Source organism: Triturus cristatus, chromosome 9, assembly GCF_964204655.1.
Source record: "Triturus cristatus chromosome 9, aTriCri1.1, whole genome shotgun sequence".
Taxonomy (NCBI): Eukaryota; Metazoa; Chordata; class Amphibia; order Caudata; family Salamandridae; genus Triturus; species Triturus cristatus.
This window is the reverse complement of record NC_140592.1, coordinates 586,226,364-586,251,691: the sequence shown is the minus strand read 5'-3', so window position 1 is coordinate 586,251,691 and position 25,328 is coordinate 586,226,364. Positions and strand designations below refer to the sequence as shown.

Here is a 25,328-nt window from a genome sequence, read left to right as displayed (position 1 = left end):
GCAGGTAATATTAGACATCATCCATTATGGGATCAAGACACCGTTCCACAGTTGGGACCTAAAGTTGAATGAACCTGATCGAAGAGAGTACCTTCATCTCCACTCTCAAATGCAGTTCTAATATCGTCGATTGTGGAGTCAACACACCGTTCTACTTTTGGAACCTAGAGTTGGTTGCAGCTGGTAGAAGGTAATACCTTCATCTCTACTCTCAGATATAGTTCTAACATCATCTATTGTGGGATCAACACACCATTTCACTGTTGGGACCTACGGTTGCTTGCACCTCATCGGAGGGGGTACACAGAAATCATCACAAATTGTAACTTCTAACATCCTCAATCATATAATTAAGACCCCATTTCACTGTTTGGACCTGCTCTACCACGGTGTATTCCAGCAATACCAGTCAACTAAGCCCGATAACCATGTGCAGCACTTAACTACAGAAGCACAGAATATGATGCACCTCAACAGACGGAGTTCTGTGAAAAACCAGCAACAGGTAATATCGGACATCGTCCACTGTGTGATCAAGACACCATTCCACTGTTGGTACCTAGAGTTGGATGCGCCTCATCAGAAGCTATATACAAAAATCATCACACACTTTAACTTCTGACATCCTCAATCATAGAATTAAGTCCTTGTTTCACTGTTCGAACATGCTGTACCGCTGTGTACTCCCGCAACTGCAATAAACCATGCCTAATAATTATGTGCAGCAGTTAACTACAGAAGCACAGAGTCTAATCCACCTCAACGTAAGGAGTTCTGTAAAAATTAAGCAGAATGGAATATCGGACATCTTCCATTGTGGAATCAAGAGAATGTTCCACTGTTGCAACCTATAGTTGGTTCCACCTGGTCAAAGGGAGTACCTTCATCTCCACTCTCAGATGCAGTTCTAACATCATCCATTATGGCATCAAGACACCGTTCCACTGTTGGGACCCAGAGTTGGTTGCAGCTGGTCAAAGGGAGTACCTCCATCTCCACTTGCAGATGCAGTTCTAACACCGTTCCATTGTTCGGACCTAGAGTTGGTTGCACCTGATCGGAGGGGGTACACCGAAATCATCACAGACTTCAACTTCTGACATCCTCAATCATAGAATCAAGACCCCGTTTCATTGTTCGGACCTGCTGTACCGCACTATAGTCCAGCAACTACAGTCAACAAAGCCCAATAATCCTGTACAGCAGTTAGCTACGGAAGCACAGAGTGTGATGCACCTCAACAGAGGGAGTTCTGTGAAAAGCAAGCAGCAGGTATTAGCGGACATCATCCATTATGGGATCAAGACACCGTTCCACTGTTGGGACCTAGAGTTGGTTGCAGCTGGTCGAAGGGAGTACCTTCATCTCCACTCTCAGATACAGTTCTAACATCGTCCACTATGGTATCAAAACACCGTTCCACTGTCGGTACCTGTCGGATTACTGTGTTACTATTATACAGAGCACTCCACGCTCCTGGGCCTCAGGCTGGGCTCTGTGTGCCTGTGTCGCAGTAGCCAGTGTTAATCTCAGGAGCCTTCCGAGCTCGCAGACCTCGGCCCAGGACCTTCTGCCGGCACGTGGTCGGCCCTCTTTCACATACAGCCGTGTCGAAAGGTGAACTGTGGGGCATATATGCGTCACAGCGGCCATGTCTGTTTCTGAGTACCAGCAGGCTGAGAGCATTATTCCCGCAGCCACCTTTGCTCACAGCATCAGCCTCATGGCGGTGAAAGCTGCGCAGACCGGGCAGACACATTCGCCAATCCGGAAGAGAATCACACCCAAAGAAACGTGCCTTTTATTCATACCCATACGCTAGCCTTGCGTACAGTGAGCCAGACCACTTCCCTAAACATTTTGGGGGGGAGGCACGTACGCGCTACCATTCCGTAATCTTCCCTACTGACTGTATTATCATGGTTGCGTCCACTGTCCACTTCACTCAATAGACCATCAGTGTATGTTGACATGTACATGTCTGTGCCCTGCATACTCAAGTCTGTCCGGCACATCCCTTCAAGACTTTGCATTGTATACTTTTATAATCAAGAATTACTTGCCACCTTCGCACATACTTTGCTCTCATCTCTCCCCGCATTCTTCATAGCGAGGCAGAGGTGCCATGCCATGTTTAGTTTGTATACATGGCTAGCCACGGTTCCCACAGTACATAGTGTCATTGAGTCTGCTACGTGCACATGTTGTTTGTCATGTTGAATGTCATTATATAAGGTAGCGCGTTTATTCACGAGCAGTGGCATATTCCATTTACATATCGCTGTACATATCGCTGTCTTAAAGAGCATAAAACAGTTTTTCTCACAGGTAAATAGTGCGACCACAATGGCAGTCATTCATTACTATCCAAGAATGTCCAACTACACGGCGCTTCTAAGCTTACAACCACCAATCTTGCATCTTTTCTTAAAAGCACTCCACCTCCCACAATCACACCAAGATCCACACAGCTTTCTAACGACAGTTATCTGCTTCTCAATAACATACACTGCTACGGATTATGAGCTGGCATACCGCATGTCCTTACTGTTTCAAACACAGTAACTTCCTGTGGCATTCTTTTGATCATCTCTGGAATAACAGGAACAGTGCCCATAATTCTCACCCTCTTTGCGGCCATCCTACTACTAATTTTACTTCTAGAAATGGCTACGCTCTCTATGGTAACAACTATGTCTGACAGAATACGCCTCTACGCCAAGCTACATCAATACTGTAAAAAAATGGAAAAACTTTTCGGCTGCCTGCCTCTATCTATTATCGGAGCTAGCTACAACATAACATTTATCTACACTTATGCAATATGCGTACAACCATCGTTTGATTGCAAAACTTGCCCATTCGAATTGGCGAATGGATGTATACCTTGCCAACATCTCAACAATCGCTCCAGATATCCAGCAGGTAATGGAGTATCTTGAAAACCATGAACGTGATTGTTCTGGCAGTGGAGCAATGCAAATGCAATGCAAAAAGGAATCGCAGCGCAATGGGATTTCTGCGCAGCCGCGAAATATCTCCTGCAACGTGCGACCTTTCACAACATCGCAGATTACCTGCCCATTTAAATTACCGCTCCAACATTCGAGGAACATTACTGTCCCTTCGAGGATATGAATCGGATCGCTTCGCTTTTCTCGCACGATGGCAACAATAGCTTCTTGGAACATTATGCATCTCAAGCAGCTGAAGAACTTCTGGACTGGAATCTCCAAGACTTGTAAGAAACTCACATTATTCTTGAATAGATTTTTTTACATCTTTTTTTACTTTTTCCTTTAAATTTTTTATAATACACTTCAATCCTACTACTTTGATATAATAACTTTCTAAGTATACTCAGACATTTGAACTCTATCCTCATTACTCTCCCTTACGTTTCCAGTCTAACCAGAAATTGGTGATGTATGGCCTATGCAAATACGCTATTTACTTCCAAAATTAACCTAAACCCGACACAGCAACTACAGTCAACAAAGCCCAATAATCCTGTACAGCAGTTAGCTACGGAAGCACAGAGTGTGATGCACCTCAACAGAGGGAGTTCTGTGAAAAGCAAGCAGCAGGTATTAGCGGACATCATCCATTATGGGATCAAGACACCGTTCCACTGTTGGGACCTAGAGTTGGTTGCAGCTGGTCGAAGGGAGTACCTTCATCTCCACTCTCAGATACAGTTCTAACATCGTCCACTATGGTATCAAAACACCGTTCCACTGTCGGTACCTGTCGGATTACTGTGTTACTATTATACAGAGCACTCCACGCTCCTGGGCCTCAGGCTGGGCTCTGTGTGCCTGTGTCGCAGTAGCCAGCGTTAATCTCAGAAGCCTTCCGAGCTCGCAGACCTCGGCCCAGGACCTTCTGCCGGCACGTGGTCGGCCCTCTTTCACATACAGCCGTGTCGAAAGGTGAACTGTGGGGCATATATGCGTCACAGCGGCCATGTCTGTTTCTGAGTACCAGCAGGCTGAGAGCATTATTCCCGCAGCCACCTTTGCTCACAGCATCAGCCTCATGGCGGTGAAAGCTGCGCAGACCGGGCAGACACATTCGCCAATCCGGAAGAGAATCACACCCAAAGAAACGTGCCTTTTATTCATACCCCTACGCTAGCCTTGCGTACGGTGAGCCAGACCACTTCCCTAAACATTTTGGGGGGGAGGCACGTACGCGCTACCATTCCGTAATCTTCCCTACTGACTGTATTATCATGGTTGCGTCCACTGTCCACTTCACTCAATAGACCATCAGTGTATGTTGACATGTACATGTCTGTGCCCTGCATACTCAAGTCTGTCCGGCACATCCCTTCAAGACTTTGCATTGTATACTTTTATAATCAAGAATTACTTGCCACCTTCGCACATACTTTGCTCTCATCTCTCCCCGCATTCTTCATAGCGAGGCAGAGGTGCCATGCCATGTTTAGTTTGTATACATGGCTAGCCACGGTTCCCACAGTACATAGTGTCATTGAGTCTGCTACGTGCACATGTTGTTTGTCATGTTGAATGTCATTATATAAGGTAGCGCGTTTATTCACGAGCAGTGGCATATTCCATTTACATATCGCTGTACATATCGCTGTCTTAAAGAGCATAAAACAGTTTTTCTCACAGGTAAATAGTGCGACCACAATGGCAGTCATTCATTACTATCCAAGAATGTCCAACTACACGGCGCTTCTAAGCTTACAACCACCAATCTTGCATCTTTTCTTAAAAGGACTCCACCTCCCACAATCACACCAAGATCCACACAGCTTTCTAACGACAGTTATCTGCTTCTCAATAACATACACTGCTACGGAATATGAGCTGGCATACCGCATGTCCTTACTGTTTCAAACACAGTAACTTCCTGTGGCATTCTTTTGATCATCTCTGGAATAACAGGAACAGTGCCCATAATTCTCACCCTCTTTGCGGCCATCCTACTACTAATTTTACTTCTAGAAATGGCTACGCTCTCTATGGTAACAACTATGTCTGACAGAATACGCCTCTACGCCAAGCTATATCAATACTGTAAAAAAAATGGAAAAACTTTTCGGCTGCCTGCCTCTATCTATTATCGGAGCTAGCTACAACATAACATTTATCTACACTTATGCAATATGCGTACAACCATCGTTTGATTGCAAAACTTGCCCATTCGAATTGGCGAATGGATGTATACCTTGCCAACATCTCAACAATCGCTCCAGATATCCAGCAGGTAATGGAGTATCTTGAAAACCATGAACGTGATTGTTCTGGCAGTGGAGCAATGCAAATGCAATGCAAAAAGGAATCGCAGCGCAATGGGATTTCTGCGCAGCCGCGAAATATCTCCTGCAACGTGCGACCTTTCACAACATCGCAGATTACCTGCCCATTTAAATTACCGCTCCAACATTCGAGGAACATTACTGTCCCTTCGAGGATATGAATCGGATCGCTTCGCTTTTCTCACACGATGGCAACAATAGCTTCTTGGAACATTATGCATCTCAAGCAGCTGAAGAACTTCTGGACTGGAATCTCCAAGACTTGTAAGAAACTCACATTTTTCTTGAATAGATTTTTTTACATCTTTTTTTACTTTTTCCTTTAAATTTTTTATAATACACTTCAATCCTACTACTTTGATATAATAACTTTCTAAGTATACTCAGACATTTGAACTCTATCCTCATTACTCTCCCTTACGTTTCCAGTCTAACCAGGAATTGGTGATGTATGGCCTATGCAAATACGCTATTTACTTCCAAAATTAACCTAAACCCGACACCCATTTAGAAACCATGTCTATTCTTTGTGCACACACCTCTCTGCCTGCCTGTTATTCACAAAGCCCTTTCACACAATTTTACTCAAAGTCAGCCTCTGCTCAGAACCTCACGATAAAAATGCAAAAAAAAACGACTTTGTTTAGGAACTGGTTGGCACAGTGTAGTAATCGTAAACTACCTTTATTTTCATTATAAAATGTATTTATTCATGTCTAGTAGCTATTCTGTAGGTCACATAGAACTGTAACATATAATGTGCAATTGACTAATGCAGGAGCTTCGATTTGACTACAGCAGAAGCAATTGGATTTTGTCTAAGCTTGATGCCTTAGCTCTCTACACAAGAATGTTTTTTTGAAACAGGTTGAAGACAATAATGTACGGTTTGACTACAAAGGTACCGAATGTGCTTCTCAGAAGCAAAATGTTTGTATTCATCCTCCAAGTTCCAATGTGGGTAGAACTAGTACCAATTCTGACACACACCACATTGAATCTACTGTACAACAAATTGCTAACTATTCTACTGTTGTTAATTTTCTGTTACAAAAAAGCACTGCCAAGGTACATAAAAAGTTTGATGACTACATTTTGCAATTTCTTTTTTATTTATTTATTTTCTTAAATGATACACGTGGTAATCGTATCCTACCTTTATTTTCTTTATAGAATGTAGAGTCATTCAAGTGTAATAGCTATTGTTTATTTCACATGCAACTGTAACATGTAATATACAGTTCATCGATGCCGGAGCTTACGTTTGAATACAGCAGAAGTGGTTCAACTTTGCATCAGCTGGATACCCTAGCTTTTGCACCAGTGGGTCCTATTATGGCACTTAAATAAAGACACTTTCTATATAATTTTCAAACTCCATCCCTTTATTACACACAACCACTTTCTTAGACACAACTCATTTTACCATTTTCCTTCTCTGGCATTGCAACATTCTGCATTATATTCTTCACGATTATTCCTTTATTCCTGCTTCCTAAAACACTACATTCGACTCTTCAGACCAATAGGGATGAGTAGTTCGTTTCACACTCCCTGTATAGAATAAATGCCCACTAACACTACTTACACAGGTATGCTACAGAGGCCTGTATCCTACAGCGCACACAGCACATCACTTCACAGCAATAAACTCACAAATTACACTCAGTTTCATCCCTGAGTCTTCATGCCGATACCACTAAGTACTTTGCTTCCCACTCCCGCTATACTCTAAACGCATACTAACACCACCTGCACAGATATGCTACAGTGCCCACTATGCTACAGCGCCCAGAGCACATCACTTTACAGCACTCAGCTCACAGTTTAGACGCACGGTTTCATCCCAGAGTGTACCGGCACCTCACCTCAGCACCATCTCACAGTGGGTAAAACAGCAATTTCACACCAGTAGGGATAAATAATTAGCTTCACACTCCCTCTATAGCACACCCTACCCACCCTACAAAGCTCACAGCGCTCCTACCCCCCACTTTCCCACTTTTTTCTCCCTTTTTTCCCCTTACTCGCTTCAATGGAATCACAAAATGGCGGCCAACACTTCCTAGTTGCAACCATTCGCACCGCTCACAGCCAATCACCACAAGCTCGTGCTCGTAATGCCTCAGCCAATCAGATGGCAGAATTCCCAAATATCGATATCTGTAAATTTTGATGTTTCTCAAAAACTACTGAATGGATTTACATCAAATAAACAAAAGCGTGCTTTCTAGACCAAGACCCTTCTCCCTTCCAAATTTGGGGTAATTCCGTTCACCCGTTTGACCTGTAGCCTTGTCTAAAGTTTCCTATGGAAATTAACATTGAAAAACACTAAATCGATATTTTGTACAACTATATTTTTGACATCGATATATTTTTACCTCAATATTTTTCACATCTGTATTTTTGAGGTCGATATTCTGTCAGTGAACCATCCAGGCGGTGTCGTGTAGGGGACAACATGGTGCATTTCTCCAGTTTGCTGGCGCTAAGATAGTGTAAGCTTCACCTGCAGGTCAGAAGTGGCCTCACCTGCGTCATTCTTCAGGTGCTCTCCTCTCAGAGCAGGTAATCCCTGACTGTCTGGTTCTCCCACTGTAGATGACAACAACTTCCTACCCCTTACTCTTTGTATGGCCTTCTGTACCTTCTGTTTAGTGACAGTACCCCTTGGAATCTGTGCTTTTGAGGCACTCACACAGCCTGTCCCTCCTGTCTTCTGTCTTGCCGGTGGGAGCACATTGTCAAGGATTCAGATAATGACCCTTATCTGAACAAGTACAGCCTATCATTCTAAGAATACCGTGGCTATAGGGCATACATATTCCTGCCCAAAGGCCTGCGTTAACGAGTAGACCTGTCCTGGCAAATACTGTTCTGAGAAACCATCACTGCCACCACTATGGCCTGGCCTGAACAGGTATCCTGCAGCGCATTGACAGGGACCCCATTCACTGTAACTTCCCGGAAGTGATTCACGCCCCCTCAGGCATCGCCAGCTTACCTTATGGGTCTACCTCCCAACTAAGGGATATGAGCGCATTCTCTATCTTCTCCGCCTGGGAATGATTTGTGCCTAATCCTTTGGAGTGCCCAATGGTGGGGGGCTTCGTGAGACTCACAGAGTTCCACTTCCTGTGCCCTGACTGGAGACAGTCATAACACCAGGGAGAGTGAAAGGGTGCCCACCAAAACCTCCCCATCTGTACTTTCCAGAGGTTTGGAAATCCTGTCACTCTAAACTATTTTGGTGTCTTTTTGGAACTTCTCCTGGCCTTCTTCTCCCGTCGGTGTTCATCTGAACTTAAACCACACTTCCTGTGGTCACTCCAAGGTACCTTTTTGACAAACTGGGTCTGATTCAGAGGTCAGCCTCCTATCCAAGCTCTATGGGCACAGTGATCTTGATGTTCATAAGATGCTGGCACTGCTCTGTAAAATAATTACTTAAAATGTGGTCCTTCATAATCACATTGTATAGCCCATCATAATCCTTTACTCTACTGCTTCTCACCCAGTCACATAGTACCTTGCTAAGTGTATCCACAAAATCCACCCATGACTGGTGTAACTGCTTCTAATAATTCCTGAACTTTAGGCAATATTTCTCAGAGGTCGAACCAAACTTACTGATAACAGCTTCCTTCATGGTGAAATACTACATCTTGTCAGCTACCTCTGCGGCCACTAGGGTAGCACACCCAGCAATGGGCATGTGCTTCCACAGACTGACCCCCTAGTACTCTTCTAGCCCTCTACGCATAAAACACAAGTTTTTCTCAAGGAGCCCCACACTCCAGTAAAGGCAATAAAATGAATAAAACTTTCTATGATCACAGAGCATTCAGCTTGTTCTCACGTTAGAGACTGAACCCTTTCAATCTCCTGAGGCGGAATCTCCTGAGACTGAACCCTTTCAATCTCCTGAGGCGGAATCTCCTGAGGCGGAAGCCGGGAGACCGCCGATTATTTTAAAAATTGTCACTTTGTTTACTCTGTGTCACCACGTAAAACTGCATTTTAAAGCGCACTCACCCGGCAAGCATCACAGCAGCGGGCTAGAGTCACGCACAAACAGCGACCCCTTCGCTGCAACGAAGATAGCCAGGAAATCACTCTTCGCCGCCATTCACGGTGAGGAAGCGAGGCCACGCCCACCTGAGGCCACGCCCACTCCCACAGCATAAATACGCTGCTGTCAGCACTAAGCTACCAGAACCCTTTCAATCTCCTGAGGCGGAAGCCGGGAGACCGCCGATTATTTTAAAAATTGTCACTTTGTTTACTCTGTGTCACCACGTAAAACTGCATTTTTAAAGCGCACTCACCCGGCAAGCATCACAGCAGCGGGCTAGAGTCACGCACAAACAGCGACCCCTTCGCTGCAACGAAGATAGCCAGGAAATCACTCTTCGCCGCCATTCACGGCGAGGAAGCGAGGCCACGCCCACCTGAGGCCACGCCCACTCCCACAGCATAAATACGCTGCTGTCAGCGCTAAGCTACCAGAACCCTTTCAATCTCCTGAGGCGGAAGCCGGGAGACCGCCGATTATTTTAAAAATTGTCACTTTGTTTACTCTGTGTCACCACGTAAAACTGCATTTTTAAAGCGCACTCACCCGGCAAGCATCACAGCAGCGGGCTAGAGTCACGCACAAACAGCGACCCCTTCGCTGCAACGAAGATAGCCAGGAAATCACTCTTCGCCGCCATTCACGGCGAGGAAGCGAGGCCACGCCCACCTGAGGCCACGCCCACTCCCACAGCATAAATACGCTGCTGTCAGCGCTAAGCTACCAGAACCCTTTCAATCTCCTGAGGCGGAAGCCGGGAGACCGCCGATTATTTTAAAAATTGTCACTTTGTTTACTCTGTGTCACCACGTAAAACTGCATTTTTAAAGCGCACTCACCCGGCAAGCATCACAGCAGCGGGCTAGAGTCACGCACAAACAGCGACCCCTTCGCTGCAACGAAGATAGCCAGGAAATCACTCTTCGCCGCCATTCACGGCGAGGAAGCGAGGCCACGCCCACCTGAGGCCACGCCCACTCCCACAGCATAAATACGCTGCTGTCAGCGCTAAGCTACCAGAACCCTTTCAATCTCCTGAGGCGGAAGCCGGGAGACCGCCGATTATTTTAAAAATTGTCACTTTGTTTACTCTGTGTCACCACGTAAAACTGCATTTTTAAAGCGCACTCACCCGGCAAGCATCACAGCAGCGGGCTAGAGTCACGCACAAACAGCGACCCCTTCGCTGCAACGAAGATAGCCAGGAAATCACTCTTCGCCGCCATTCACGGCGAGGAAGCGAGGCCACGCCCACCTGAGGCCACGCCCACTCCCACAGCATAAATACGCTGCTGTCAGCGCTAAGCTACCAGAACCCTTTCAATCTCCTGAGGCGGAAGCCGGGAGACCGCCGATTATTTTAAAAATTGTCACTTTGTTTACTCTGTGTCACCACGTAAAACTGCATTTTTAAAGCGCACTCACCCGGCAAGCATCACAGCAGCGGGCTAGAGTCACGCACAAACAGCGACCCCTTCGCTGCAACGAAGATAGCCAGGAAATCACTCTTCGCCGCCATTCACGGCGAGGAAGCGAGGCCACGCCCACCTGAGGCCACGCCCACTCCCACAGCATAAATACGCTGCTGTCAGCGCTAAGCTACCAGAACCCTTTCAATCTCCTGAGGCGGAAGCCGGGAGACCGCCGATTATTTTAAAAATTGTCACTTTGTTTACTCTGTGTCACCACGTAAAACTGCATTTTTAAAGCGCACTCACCCGGCAAGCATCACAGCAGCAGGCTAGAGTCACGCACAAACAGCGACCCCTTCGCTGCAACGAAGATAGCCAGGAAATCACTCTTCGCCGCCATTCACGGCGAGGAAGCGAGGCCACGCCCACCTGAGGCCACGCCCACTCCCACAGCATAAATACGCTGCTGTCAGCGCTAAGCTACCAGAACCCTTTCAATCTCCTGAGGCGGAAGCCGGGAGACCGCCGATTATTTTAAAAATTGTCACTTTGTTTACTCTGTGTCACCACGTAAAACTGCATTTTTAAAGCGCACTCACCCGGCAAGCATCACAGCAGCGGGCTAGAGTCACGCACAAACAGCGACCCCTTCGCTGCAACGAAGATAGCCAGGAAATCACTCTTCGCCGCCATTCACGGCGAGGAAGCGAGGCCACGCCCACCTGAGGCCACGCCCACCCGCCACTTTTTTTACCTATAAGGATGTGCAATCACCGGACGCGCAGCGGACGGGCGCAGCGGGCGCGCCGTCAGCGCGCCAAAGGCGCGCCAAAGGCAAGCCCGTCTGGGCCCGTCCGGCCCCGGACGGCCCTAGGCCCCGTTACTCTGCCGGGTGGCCCTCAGGACCGAGTGACGTACACAGCAGATATATTGCGCTCCCTTCGACCTAAGAACATCCTTACCTGCTACCACACGCTCACCGCAGGTAATGCTTTCTCGTTCTGTCCTCGATGCAATCCGACTCCCCCCCTGAAATCTACCACACTCCCTTTGAAGTTGGGACTTCTTAACTGCCGTTCGCTCCCCAAACATGCTTCCGAAGTAAACCTTTTGATTCAGAATCAGGATCTTGACCTACTGTTCTTAACGGAAACATGGCTATCAGATAACACCGACCCTGACGTCGTCGCGGCCCTACCCACTGGATACTTCTGCCAAGCTTTAAATAGACCTAAAGGGAGAGGAGGCGGGGTAGCTATAATTCACAGGGAACAATTCACCTGTAGGATGGCTAACGCTGGTATCGAGGACTGCGAGAGCGGCCAATTCTCCATCCAAATCTCCTCATCCCTTTCCCTGGCAGGGCTACTGATCTATCGCCCCCCAGGAGCCCCAGGCAATTTTATCAATTCCATATTCGAATCTGTATCACAATTAGCTTCCTCCACCTCCAACTTCCTTATACTAGGTGACCTGAATTTCCACTTCCTAGACCCCATGGATCGAGTAGCCTCGGATATTAGACACGACTTAACATCTTTAAAGATACATCTAGTGAATAACGAGCCTATCCATGAGAAGGGCCATCTATTGGACCCTATCCTCACCAATATAGCAGCGGTGACCACCAACCTACCTGTGACCCTACCATGGACGGACCATTTTCTGGTCCCTTTTTCCTGGGAAATCCCCAAACCTACTCTCCTAACCCCTAAAATCCAGGTTACCGACCGACAATGGCGCAAATTGTCACCGGAGAAATGGGCTGCTTCTCTTGCAGACTCCATTCCCGAGCTCTCCTTTGACCCCAACACGGCTGACAAACAATTTTGTGATTGGATCACTTCGTCCCTTGATACGATGCTTCCGAAAACCACCACCCTTAAACAGCCCAAGAGAATTTCCCCCGCTCTATGGTATACTCCAGAGCTTAAAGCTCTGCGCCAAGACTGCAAAAAAACCGAACGCGCTTGGAGACGTGAAAAATCAGGAACCAATAAAAACACCTACTCTACCTCTCTTCTAAGCTACAAAATCGCTATTCGCAAAACCAAAAGCGCGTTTTATCAGGAGAGAATAGAAAAAGCGGGATGCTCCAGTAAGGAAGCATACGCCATCCTTAAAGAGCTCTCAAAACCCCCAGAACAAGGACTGGGACCTCCTTCCGACCCTAAAGCAGACCAGGAGAAATGCCAAAAATTGGCTAATTTCTTCCATGACAAAATCCGACTTATTCTGGACTCAATTCCTCCCTCGAGCCCAGGGGAAGAAATTGTTTCCCAATACACGACATCGTCCACTTGTCTGTCCACATGGGGCCAGGTCACAATAGACGAAGTGAGAAATACGTTCAACTCCATGAAGAGCGGCTCCCCTAGGGACCCTGCTCCTCTTCGGATCCTTAAGGAGGTAGCCCCCACTATCATCCCCTCCCTTACTCATTTGATTAATACCTCACTCCAACAAGGAGTCGTACCCTCGAGCTGGAAGAAAGCTGTGGTAAAAGCCCTACTGAAGAAACCTTCTCTCGATCCTGAGAACCTGGCGAACTACAGGCCCATTTCCCTACTCCCAGGAGTCAGCAAGATCGCGGAAAAATTAGTCAACAGGAAACTCTCGCAGTTTCTAGAGGCCAATAACAAGCTAAAAAGTTCCCAGACGGGCTTCCGACCAGGGCAGGGCACGGACATCGCCCTCCTGGCAGCGGTAGAGGAGGCCAGAGCGCTACTGGATGGGGGAGGATCAGTGGCAGTGATCCTCCTCGACCTTAGCGCGGCGTTCGATACCGTCGACCATCAACTCCTTATCGAAAGATTGGCAAGAGTTGGAGTGGAAGGTACAGCCCTATCCTGGCTGTCATCTTTCCTGGCCCAACGGTCCTATCAGATTTGGGAGAAGAACGCCCGCTCCTCCGAAATGCCCCTCCAATGTGGTGTGCCTCAGGGCTCTTCCCTGAGCCCCACATTATTTAATATCTATATGTCCACATTGGAGGAGGTTATCACCCCATTCGGAGTGAGCGTCGTCAGCTATGCTGACGACACACAATTAGTGGTGTCTTTGTCCCATCCCAAACAACAGAAAGCTGATCTCTTCAACTGCCTTACGCAGGTTCATCGTTGGATGAATAGATCAGCCTTAAAACTAAACGGGACAAAAACGGAGGTCCTTATACTTGGCCCGAAAGGAACCTCACTCCCCCTGGACAGTTGGCCAGCCTGTCTAGGTCCTCTCCCTGACCCAAAAACAGAGGTGAAAAGCTTGGGAGTATGGATCGACTCCGATCTCTCATTTATTCCGCAAGCAAAGAAGGTAGCAGGGACCTGCTTCGGTCTTCTAAAATCTTTGAGGAAAGTCCTGCCCCTTCTTCCCCCTAAATCCCAAAAACTGCTAATCCAAGGTCTCATAATATCGAGACTAGATTACAGTAACGTGATTTATCTGGGCGCTCCCGAAGCGACCCTTAATAAATTGCAGAGAATTCAGAACACTGCTGCCCGGATCATCACAAACACCCCGGCCAGATCATCTGCTAAACCCGCTCTCAAACTCCTCCATTGGCTCCCCATAAGGGAGAGAGTCAAATTTAAGGCCCTGTGCCTGGTCCACAAAACGTTGCATAACCAAGGGCCCCCAATCCTCAGCAATTTTGTCACCCCTTACATTACCACTAGATCCCTCCGTTCTAACGCAGAAAACCTCATCAATACCCCGAGATTCAGGAAAGCCCGATCAGGAGGAAGACGCTTCTCGGTACAAGCTGCCCGTCTTTGGAATTCACTCCCCCATGATTTACGTCTTGAACCACAATATCTGCGCTTCAGGAAGCTGCTAAAAACACATCTCTTTCCCTAGCTTCCATGCCCCCCCCCCTGTTTTGATTTCCCACCCTTCCTCTCTTTTGCTCTTGGCTCCCGGGCCTCAGATTTGTTGAATTAGGGTTTTTAGCGCTGGGATACCTCCGGGTGACTATGCGCTTTATAAAAAAAAAAAAAAAAATAAATAAATAAATAAAACAGCGCTAAACCAGCTGCAGTCCGCAAGACATATTTTCACTTAGTTCTGCATTTTAAATGACACAGTTTTCAACTTCCTCATTTTGTAGGATACTGCCTGTTTGTATATATTTTTTTAATTTCATAATTGAGGGGGAGACAAGCAGTACCCTGGCTTGTCTGGGTCTCATCCTTTAATTGGGTGTCAGAACCAGGCCACAGCCAGACCTCTGGCTCCAGCTAGCCTCGGGCTGTAAATTAAATAACAAACATCTATTATTCACAAGCTTGCTGTGGTAAAATATTCACAATCAATTATATGTGTTGATAAATACCATCTTTACTTAAACTCAGAAGTAACAGCTTGCTATTGCCTTAAACGCCTAAACCTCAGGTATGACTTCTGGTGACCACAACCTTTCTGTATTAATCATCAATTTGAACATTTCAATCATGGTGAAGCATATTTTGCCCCACAGTAAAGACAGAGAAGAGTACATTTGTGAGCCATGAAGGTTTATTACAAATTGGTAAGGTTATAATCGCAAATCAATAACTTCAATCATAAATCAATATTCACCTGCTTACACCACAGTCGAAAATCAACCGAGCAAAAAAAATAAACAGTACAGAGTTCAGTTATTTAAAGGCAGAAGCTAATCACATGAAGATTAACTTCCCTCTAGGGGAAATACCCTATGCTAATCTGATGTGGCAGTTAAAATCGGGGCAATCATAAGTAGCAGCTGTCAGCGGCATAGAATCGCAATCAGAACCAAATGAATGTTCCATTCAAGAACTGGATAAATATGCTTGCTCTAGAAAGTAAGGTCCTCATGTTTGAAGATACTTTACAGTCGGTAAGGCTCTGATTTGTAAAATCAGAGCCTTTCTCACTGCAAAATGGGTTCTTTTAATTCTCTAAACCCAAATAGCAATTCGGCAACGGATTACAGAATCTTACCAAATAGCTAATTGTGTTTAGAAATAAATAAAGACTCAGTATTTAGAAGGGGCATGTTAAGGGCATCCCTTCCAGATTGGAAACAGCGTATACAACGCTGGTTCCACAACACATGGCCTTACAACGCACTTGTTACAACGGCCGCGTTGTTACCACGCGTGCCATCACATCGCAAGTCGTAACAACGACTTGCTGTAGGAGGCGTGCAACACCAGGGAATGTGTTGGATATTAAATCTAACACCTTCCCTGCTGTTGTACAAACTGGAGTAGGAATAGTAATTAACACTATTCCTAAGTCCAGCGCGCCCCCTGCACCAAGTTACGACTTGTGATGTAATGGCACGTATGGTAGCAACGCAGTCTTTGTAACGACCCTGTTGTACAGCCATGCATGAGGAATGTATGCGTAGTTACGTCATACATTCCTTCCTGACACCTAATTTTTGAGCTATGTATTAATGTTTTGTGACCGATATCCGGTCACAAAACAGGAATTTTTTATCACCTCCTCAAAGGAGGTGGTAAGCCATTCGCAAATGGGGAGGCATCCCAGGGACACCTTCCCATCGTGAATGTTCACAAAAACAGTTTGTTTATGAGTAGACAGTGGTCCATGAGACCACTGCATGCTTACAATAAAGGTTTGTGTCATTTTTCTTTTTTCTTTTTTTGCGGAAAACAGGTTGCATTTTTTTTTTAATTTAAAGATTGCTTTTTTAAGGGCAATCACAGACATAGTGGTCTGCAGTGCTAAACCCAGCTGGACACCATGCCTTCCATGCTTTTCATTGCATCCTAATCATATTGTGTCTCAATGTACGACCTAGCTCATGAATATTAATGAGGTATGTCGATTTGCAACTCACTACGAATCAGCATTTTGACAACCAGCCTATTTATACATAGGTCTGTCCTCAAAATAACTAAGGACTCATTAGAAGTTGGTGCGGAAATTGTGACCACTTCTAACAAATCCAATTTGTACATTCCATTTAAGGAATCACAAATTGTGACTCCTTATATTCCTGAAATGGAATCTTTGTATATGATTCCCAAGGTATCATTAATCGCAAATAAATGAACGATGCGGTTGTAGTGAGGCAGGTATTGGCATCCCTGAATGCATGTGTTCATTAGACCTGGGCAGAAGTTTTAGTTCCACTGGCAGGAATTTGGTAATTCCACATTACTCTTGTAAGGCGGAATTACAAATAATTTCCGCAGCTCCACCGGCGGAAGTAATCTGTAGTGTTTGGTTTTTAAAGGACTGGAAAAGGGAGCAGTTCTCTATCTTTAAATAACACTGCAGGTTAAAGTTTAATCTTCAGTGATTTTTTAACATAAAGGGACAGCTCCCTCTTCTGGCCCTGTTTAGAAACCACTGACTGCACTGCAGTGCATGCTCCTCGGCACCATTATATACTCAGTCATTATTGCAGAGTAGGTAAGGGAGCAGAGAGGAATGCACTGCAGTGCATTTGGTTTTTGGCAGCGCTGTTTCTTAACACAAAATGCGTCCTCACATCCATTTGTGGGCATGAGGGTGCATTTTTCTGCTAAGGAAACAGAACCAAATGCCTACTCCACCCTGTCACAGAATTCTGCTGAATTTTATTATAATTCTGCAGAATTCTGTGAAATCAAAGTCCCGCAATTCCACTCACCCCTAGTGTTTATCTGCTCCAGCATGACATGGATGCATCCCACACTAAACATATCATTCATTACCCTGCAATTTGATCTGAATGTTGAATTTTCGAGAAGAAAAACATTACTGCTGCTGCTACCCTCTTTATTACCACAGGAATAAAAATACATTTATGCCCTAGTCACTGCTGGAAATAGAAAAAATTTACTCCTGGCAAATTGGCTCAAATGGCTTATGCATGGGCTACAGAGATCTATGTGTAATATTTTGTGACAGGCTGTATAATCATGGTGTGGACCCTGCATTACAAGTGGGGAATATTATATGATGGTAGGAAAGGATGTGGCTTAACAGCTAGAGTGATGACTTTGAAGCTGGGAAACCAGTTTTGAGTCTGGTGGGAGGCTCAAGCATTCTGTGATTCTGGACAAATCACTTAGTCTCTCCGTACCTAAAATGAATGCGTCCATCTGTATTGCTACTGGTGCTCATGTAAAACACTCTGATCCCTTCGGGTTGAGTTTGCGCTATATAAAACTGCAAAATATATATATATAGGACCTTTAGCTGCAGCTACAGCCCGAACTGCTGAACGGAATTACACCAAATTTGGCAGAGAGGTAGTCCTCAGTTCAGACTCGTGCCTTTTGCTTAAATGGTGTAAATCCGTTCAGTAGTTCCTGAGAAAATCAAAAGTAAAATCACATATATATCTGGGAGGAGCCTAACCACACATCTCATCGTGAGATCTGATTGGCTGTCAGCACTTCATCCAAGAAGTGTTGGGAGCCATCTTGGGACCAATATACACGATAGCACCTCATTAAAAAGCATTGCAGTTAATGGAAGGTTTTAAGACTTTAGTTACATTATAAATCATTTGTTGATGGTACCATACTCATTTTAGGAATTGTGGTATGTTCTAAGGTGATTTTACCATGTGAAAAAGCCTTCTGCTGGGATATCATGAATCATGTTTGAGAGAAAACTATTTTTTCATGCTTTTCCCACAGAGGTTTGGAAGGTGATCTATAAGCTAAACGGAGAGCATATTTTCTGTAAATTCACATTATCTTTCTCAGTCATGTGAGAATGAAGTCTGACATTCTCAGTAAAACATGTACATCCAACAAGGGCAGAGACTGTCAGTTGATTCCTTTGTGTTCTACTGCAGCTTCCCAGAGTGTGCCAAAGAACAACTAGAGTGCTAACAGTCCTACTTATGATAAACGTATGGCACACCTGAAGCCATCTTGATTGGAATAAAGTGGTAACTCTTAAAACATTTAATTTAAAAAGGAACAAAATGAGGGGGTTCATTTTGCCATAGAAAGTATGATTAGTGCTGCAGAAAGAAAAATTATGGCACATTTTGAGTGACTTCTCAAATCCTCTTCTATTTCATTAAAAAATTCTGACATGCAGACTGAAACATGCACTTTCAATACCAGCAGCAGACTTCCCTGGTGAGCAGTACCTTTACTACAGTGATCTATTGAGCAACTAGAGTGCTAACATTCTGAATTTATGGCAAATGTGTGACACATCTGAATGCCTTCTTGATGGAATCAAATTAAAAAACTGAAAGTATTCCTACTGAGGAGACTGTAGTAAATGAGGAAATTAGGAAACTTCATAACAAATAAGTCTCCCAAGATGGCCACCAGAGACAAAAGAGCCCAAATGTAGCCCAAGTATAGCCCAATGACAGAATGTCCCAGAATGTTCTAAAGAACAACTAGAGCGCTAACAGTCTTACTTATGACAAAAGTATGGCACACCTGAAGCCATCTTGATTGGAATAAAGTGAGAACACTTAAAACATTTAACTTGCAAAGGAACAAAATGATGGGGATCATTTTGCCATAGAAATTATTATTAGTGCTGCAGAAAGAAAAATTAGGGCACATTTTGACTTCTCAAATCCTCTTCTATTTCATTAAAAAAATCTGACATGCAGACTGAAACATGCACTTTGAATACCAGCAGCAGACTTACCTGGTGAGCAGTAGCTTTACTACAGTTATCTAATGAGCAACTAGAGTGCTAACATTCAGAATTTATGGCAAATGTGTGACACATCTGAATGCCTTCCTGATGGAACCAAAGTAAAAAAGCATTGAAAAGGCAATAGGTCTCGCCCTCGTTTAAGTTAAAGCTATTCTGTTTGTAATTCTGTGGCTTTTTAGCTTTGCTTTTATTAGTGTTTTTCAAACTTTCATGTACATAACATGCATATGTATGCATATATGTGTATGCATGCATGCATTTATATTTGTATTTATATAGATATGTAGATTATATAGATGTTTATATGCATATATATTCCTCACTCCTTTTTCCCATAGGTTCCCCGTAGATACGCCGTATTTGACAAAAAAAGGCACAAACTCCACTTAATTTGTGCTATTTTTTCATTTATTTTCACCGTGCATAACCCCCATGACGCGTTTCAGACCTCCAGGGCCCTTGATCACATGACATATCATGGTTCTCTTCTACTATTTAAAGTGACAAGTGCTCATTTTTTGTATAATAAAACTGGAAGACAGACTATCCGTTTGTTTTCCTCATTTGCACAATTGAGAAGCCTCTATTGTAAAGAAGCGGTCTCCTCTTGGAGAAACAATGATCGTTTTTATAGCTGTATAAATACATCATGTATTCACCATTGTTTACATTGGTTTACATTTTTATGGTTTTTATGAACCCATTACACATTTTTAATCCTATTATTGATTACTTTATTTGATTAATCAACACATAGTAAATCATCCTCACCCTTGTGCAATATACGCATGTAGGTTCTTATAAAACAACTGCATAAATACATTATTGTTTTATATATTATTTAAATTAAATACCCTTAAAATACAATAAAATCCTGGTTTCATGTGGATTTCTGTGCAAAATACGCATTCACCTGTAAACAATGTAAGGTTTTGTTCTCCATAGACCTATCTATAATGTGCAAATGTTAGCAAAAAAAGTGCGTTCAGTGTGCCAAAAAGTGCTATTACCTTTCACCTGTACAAAATTGCAATGTAAATTCATTTTTGTGTTGCCACATGAGCCCATGTATTGCAACTACAAACAAGAAGATAAAAACCTGTACTATTGTCGATGGGGGGGGAAACTTTTCTCAAACTAAGATTAAAGTTGATCAATTGCTGAACTTCCTGTTTTCATCATTTTTAATTGCACGTTTATTGACTTCAGTTTCTAGTGTTTGTTTTGAGATATCATAACTACGATTATAACCATGTATATAAATCTTTTGTTGTATTCAACCTGTGCGGAGTCTTGCTGTCTAATTCAAGGATATACCTAGTTTCTAATCGATGGAGCATAGCCTCCCAATCTCCTCCTCTCCTTGGTGGCGGGATACTGTCAATTACAAAGTACCTTAGATGGTCCAGGCTGTTAGCATGGACCTCATCAAAGTGACAGGCCACCGGATAATTCATATCCTTGTTGGTGATGGCCCGTATGTGCTGGAGTATCCTCTTGTGGACCTGCAGATTCGTGCTTCCCACATACCGCAGTCCACAAGAGCACTCCAGCACATACACTGCGAACTCCGTTTTACATGTCAACAATTTATTGATGACTGTAATTTTATCCTTGAATATTGTAGTATATGAGTTCTTATTTTCACCCCATTTGCAAGCCCTGCATGTTGAGACAAGGATGAATCCTTTTCTGTTGGACAGCCAATTAGTGCCCTTGATTAATTCCGGGCTACTACTGACTATGTAGTCCCCTGTACTTGGCGCTTTCCTATATGTTACTAAGGGATTTACCGGCATTTGCTTGCCAATTACCGGATCACTCCGCACCAAATGCCAGTTAGTTTTAACAATTCTCCTCAGGCTGTCCCTTTGTTTATTGTATGTTAGGATTAATCGTGGGCTGGTTTCAGTGGTTAGGTCATTTGCCCTTTTACTCTTACTGTTGGAAGGTTTAAAAAGTAGGTCCTCTCGTTGTTTAGAAAGAGTTTGACTTATTGCCTTCTCTATTGTACTTTCCTTATATCCCCTAGCTAAAAAGCAATTCTTATATTCATTTTGAGCTTTGGTTAAATCTGACTCCTTGCTGCATATTCTTCGAATTCTTAGCATCTCCCCATAGGGGATGCTAAAAATTGTGTGTTTGGGGTGGAAACTGCTTGAGTGCAGAATTGTGTTACCCGACGTAGGTTTACAATGTAAAAACGTGTTTCTAGTTTGTTATTTGTTACATAAACTTCTACGTCCAGGAAACATATTTTGCTTTCACTGATGGTATACGTGAGCTGAATATTGACATCATTCATATTCAACTCTTTGATAAATTCCTCTGCACTGGTTTTATCCCCCTGCCAAACTACAAAGAGGTCGTCAATAAACCGTACCCACTTGATTATTTTGTTATTCCAAATTTCCACATATTTGTTTTTTACGACCACTTCCTCCCACCACCCCATATGGAGGCAGGCGTAGCTGGGTGAAAAACTTGCGCCCATTTCTACGCCTCTCACCTGATGATATACTTGCTGTTGAAATAAAAAGTAATTGTTATACAAACAAAACTTCGTTAAATCTATTAGCATTTTGTTATGGTTGTGGAACTCTATTGGTCTTTTTCCTAGGAAATGTTCCAGTGCTTTGATTCCATCACGATGGTGTATTGATGTATACAGATTACATACATCCATGGAGATCAACAGATAGTCTTCCTGCCGATTAAGTCCATGTAACTCCCTCAGGAAGTCTGTAGTATCTTATATGTATGATGGTAATACTTTCACTGATTCCTGCAGGAATGAATCTATATAAACTGAAACATTTTCTGTGAGACTTTGTATAGCGGAAATTATTGGTCGACCAGGAGGATTGGAGCTGTCCTTATGAATTTTGGGGATAAAGTACATTACCGGTAATACAGGGTGATCATTTTTTAGATATTTTAACTCTTCATGATTAATAAGGCCACTGCTTTTCCAAGCCAATAGTTTACCATGCAGCTCAATTTGCGCTACTTTAGTTGTTATCCTATTGCTGATTCTGTAGCATGCTCGATCATCAAGTTGTTTGGAGGCTTGTTCTAAATATTGGGTTTTTGGCCAGACGACCACATTTCTGCCTTTGTCTGAATTCCGTACTACCACTGTGTCATTGTCTCTTAGTTTTTTAATTAGTTGCTGATATTTCAATTGGTGTGCATTTTTTTTTTTTTCTCTGCGCTTGGGTTTTGTAGTGTAACGATCTCACCTCCTTTATTAGAATTTCATTGAAGTTTTCGATGGAATCTCTCAGTAATACTGGAATGAACTTAGATTTTGGTTTAAACTTTGTTTTTGGCGCTGAGTTGACATTGATTCCTTGTTTTATCATCATTTGCTGTGTTGACTCACTGTGCATTGATTCTGCATCATCATTTTGTAACTGCTGGAGGTCACATATCAAGTTGATATCCGAAGCTGTTAATGCACTCCCTGTGCTATCAGATACTTCCTGTATTGTTTCCTCCCTGTTTTTGTCCTGTCTTAAAAGATGAAATTTTCGTAACTTTAATTTTCGAATAAATTTATAAATATCCACACGCGTTTGGGGATAATCAGAGTTACTTTCTCTGCAAAATGTGAGTCCCAATGCCAACAGTTGTAGCTCCGCCACATCGAGATTGATATTTGACAGATTGATGACTGAATTGGTATTTTCCATTGAGGGGATTACTTTCGACGCCAACCCTTGTTCTTCTTTTTGTTTTTGTTCATTTTGTCCTTCTCTCTCGTCGTCTTTTGTTTTTCCTTTGTCAGGTTTGAATCTTTCTTTCCTGGGGCGTAGGGTTTGTCTCCTTGCTTCACTTAAAAAATCCAACTCCTCACCAATCGAACGTCTTCTTAACTGCTGGTTCGCCCCCTCATTTGGTCCCGTATTATGTTCTGCTTCTGACTCCATCTCCACGGAGGAGCTAAGATCTGACACTGAAGAAGTAGTCGGTAATTCTCTACTTGCCACATATGCTTGAGTATTCCTTCTAGTGTCACTTTTTTGTGCTGATTTAATTGCATCATATTTCCTTGAGAAGGTAAATATTTGGCCTTGGTCATAATCGTTTTTATCCCTTTGGAATTTAAATGTTTTTCGTTTCTTTATTATTTCTTCCTCTTTTTTCAATCTTGTCATCATATCATCTCGCATTTTACATGTCGTTTCATTAGTTTCTGTCTGATTTATTTGTTGATTGTGTTCATCAATCTGCTCCAACAAATCCTTCCTGTCAATTTCAGCGTATTTGATCAAAATTTCCACCAGTCGTCGTGAGGATTCTAAGTTACACTCACCCCATTCACGTACCATTCTGGGGTTGGGATTCTCATAGCTTGGGGCCAGCATTATGCGCAAACCTCGTGGGATTCTGCCAACTTCTAAATATCTTGACAGAGACTTATGTTCCCACCATTTCGTTTGTTCTGTGCGCATTCGCTTTTCTAGTTTTTTGTATTGTTCTTTCAGAGTCACATTGCCCCTATTGTTGCTATTACCATTCCCACTGATTTGCGACCATGACAGGGGACACGCTACATCAGAGAACATCCCTTCAGCTGCCTCCTCCCTTCCACGTACTATGTCGGCGGCCATTATCCTGCACTTTGCTTTCTTGATTTATACGATATGTTAGCTGTATTATTTGCTCATAATCGTCACACACACCTCTCACCGGATACTCCTGGGTCGTTCCTCCTACGAAGCTTCCGCTGGTTTTCCGGTGTCACCTGACACCAAACCTCCGCTCTGCTTTGCTCGGTGGATTACGTTCCTCTATCCGGGGGCTGATTCAGCGTCCTCCTCCTGGAGGGTGATTCTTTTCCGGTTCACACCAGACTTGGCTTCCTGCTGATTCGCCCTACTCGAGAGGGGGTTCGTGTACTCCAATGAAGCCGTCTTGGACCAATATTCCTCGCTCCTTTTTCCCATAGGTTCCCCGTAGGTACGCCGTATTTACCGAAAAAAGGCACAAACTCCACTTAATTTGTGCTATTTTTTCATTTATTTTCGCCGTGCATAGCCGCCATGACGCGTTTCAGACATCCAGGGCCCTTGATCACATGACATATCATGGTTCTCTTCTACTATTTAAAGTGACAAGTGCTCATTTTTTGTATAATAAAACTGGAAGACAGACTATCCGTTTGTTTTCCTCATTTGCACAATTGAGAAGCCTCTATTGTAAAGAAGCGGTCTCCTCTTGGAGAAACAATGATCGTTTTTATAGCTGTATAAATACATCATGTATTCACCATTGTTTACATTGGTTTACATTTTTAGGGTTTTTATGATCGCATTACACATTTTTAATCCTATTATTGATTACTTTATTTGATTAATCCACACATAGTAAATCATCCTCACCCTTGTGCAATATACGCATGTAGGTTCTTATAAAATAACTGCATAAATACATTATTGTTTTATATATTATTTAAATGAAATACCCTTAAAATACAATAAAATCCTGGTTTCATGTGGATTTCTGTGCAAAATACGCATTCACATGTAAACAATGTAAGGTTTTGTTCTCCATAGACGTATCTATAATGTGCAAATGTTAGCAAAAAAAGTGCGTTCAGTGTGCCAAAAAGTGCTATTACCTTTCACCTGTGCAAAATTGCAATGTAAATTCCTTTTTGTGTTGCCACATGAGCCCATGTATTACAACTACAAACAAGAAGATAAAAACCTGTACTATTGTCGATGGGGTGGAGGGGGGGGGTGAGGTAAACTTTTCTCAAACTAAGATTAAAGTTGATCAATTGCTGAACTTCCTGTTTTCATCATTTTTAATTGCACGTTTATTGACTTCAGTTTCTGCTGTTTGTTTTGAGATATCATAACTACGATTATAACCATTTATATAAATCTTCTGTTGTATTCAATCCGTGCGGGGTCTT

The 25,328-nt window shown here is 43.5% G+C and overlaps 1 long non-coding RNA gene across 2 annotated transcripts in view; it reads right to left on the bottom strand.

Annotated features, from left to right (window-relative positions):
• The window catches only part of LOC146798357 (uncharacterized), a 175,226-nt gene extending 150,752 nt beyond the window's left edge, over positions 1-24,474 (bottom strand). For both annotated transcript variants that reach the window (XR_014968673.1, XR_014968674.1), the window contains exon 1: positions 24,091-24,474. This is a non-coding gene — a long non-coding RNA (uncharacterized LOC146798357). The remainder of the gene's footprint in view (positions 1-24,090) is intronic.
• Positions 24,475-25,328: the final 854 nt, after the last annotated feature.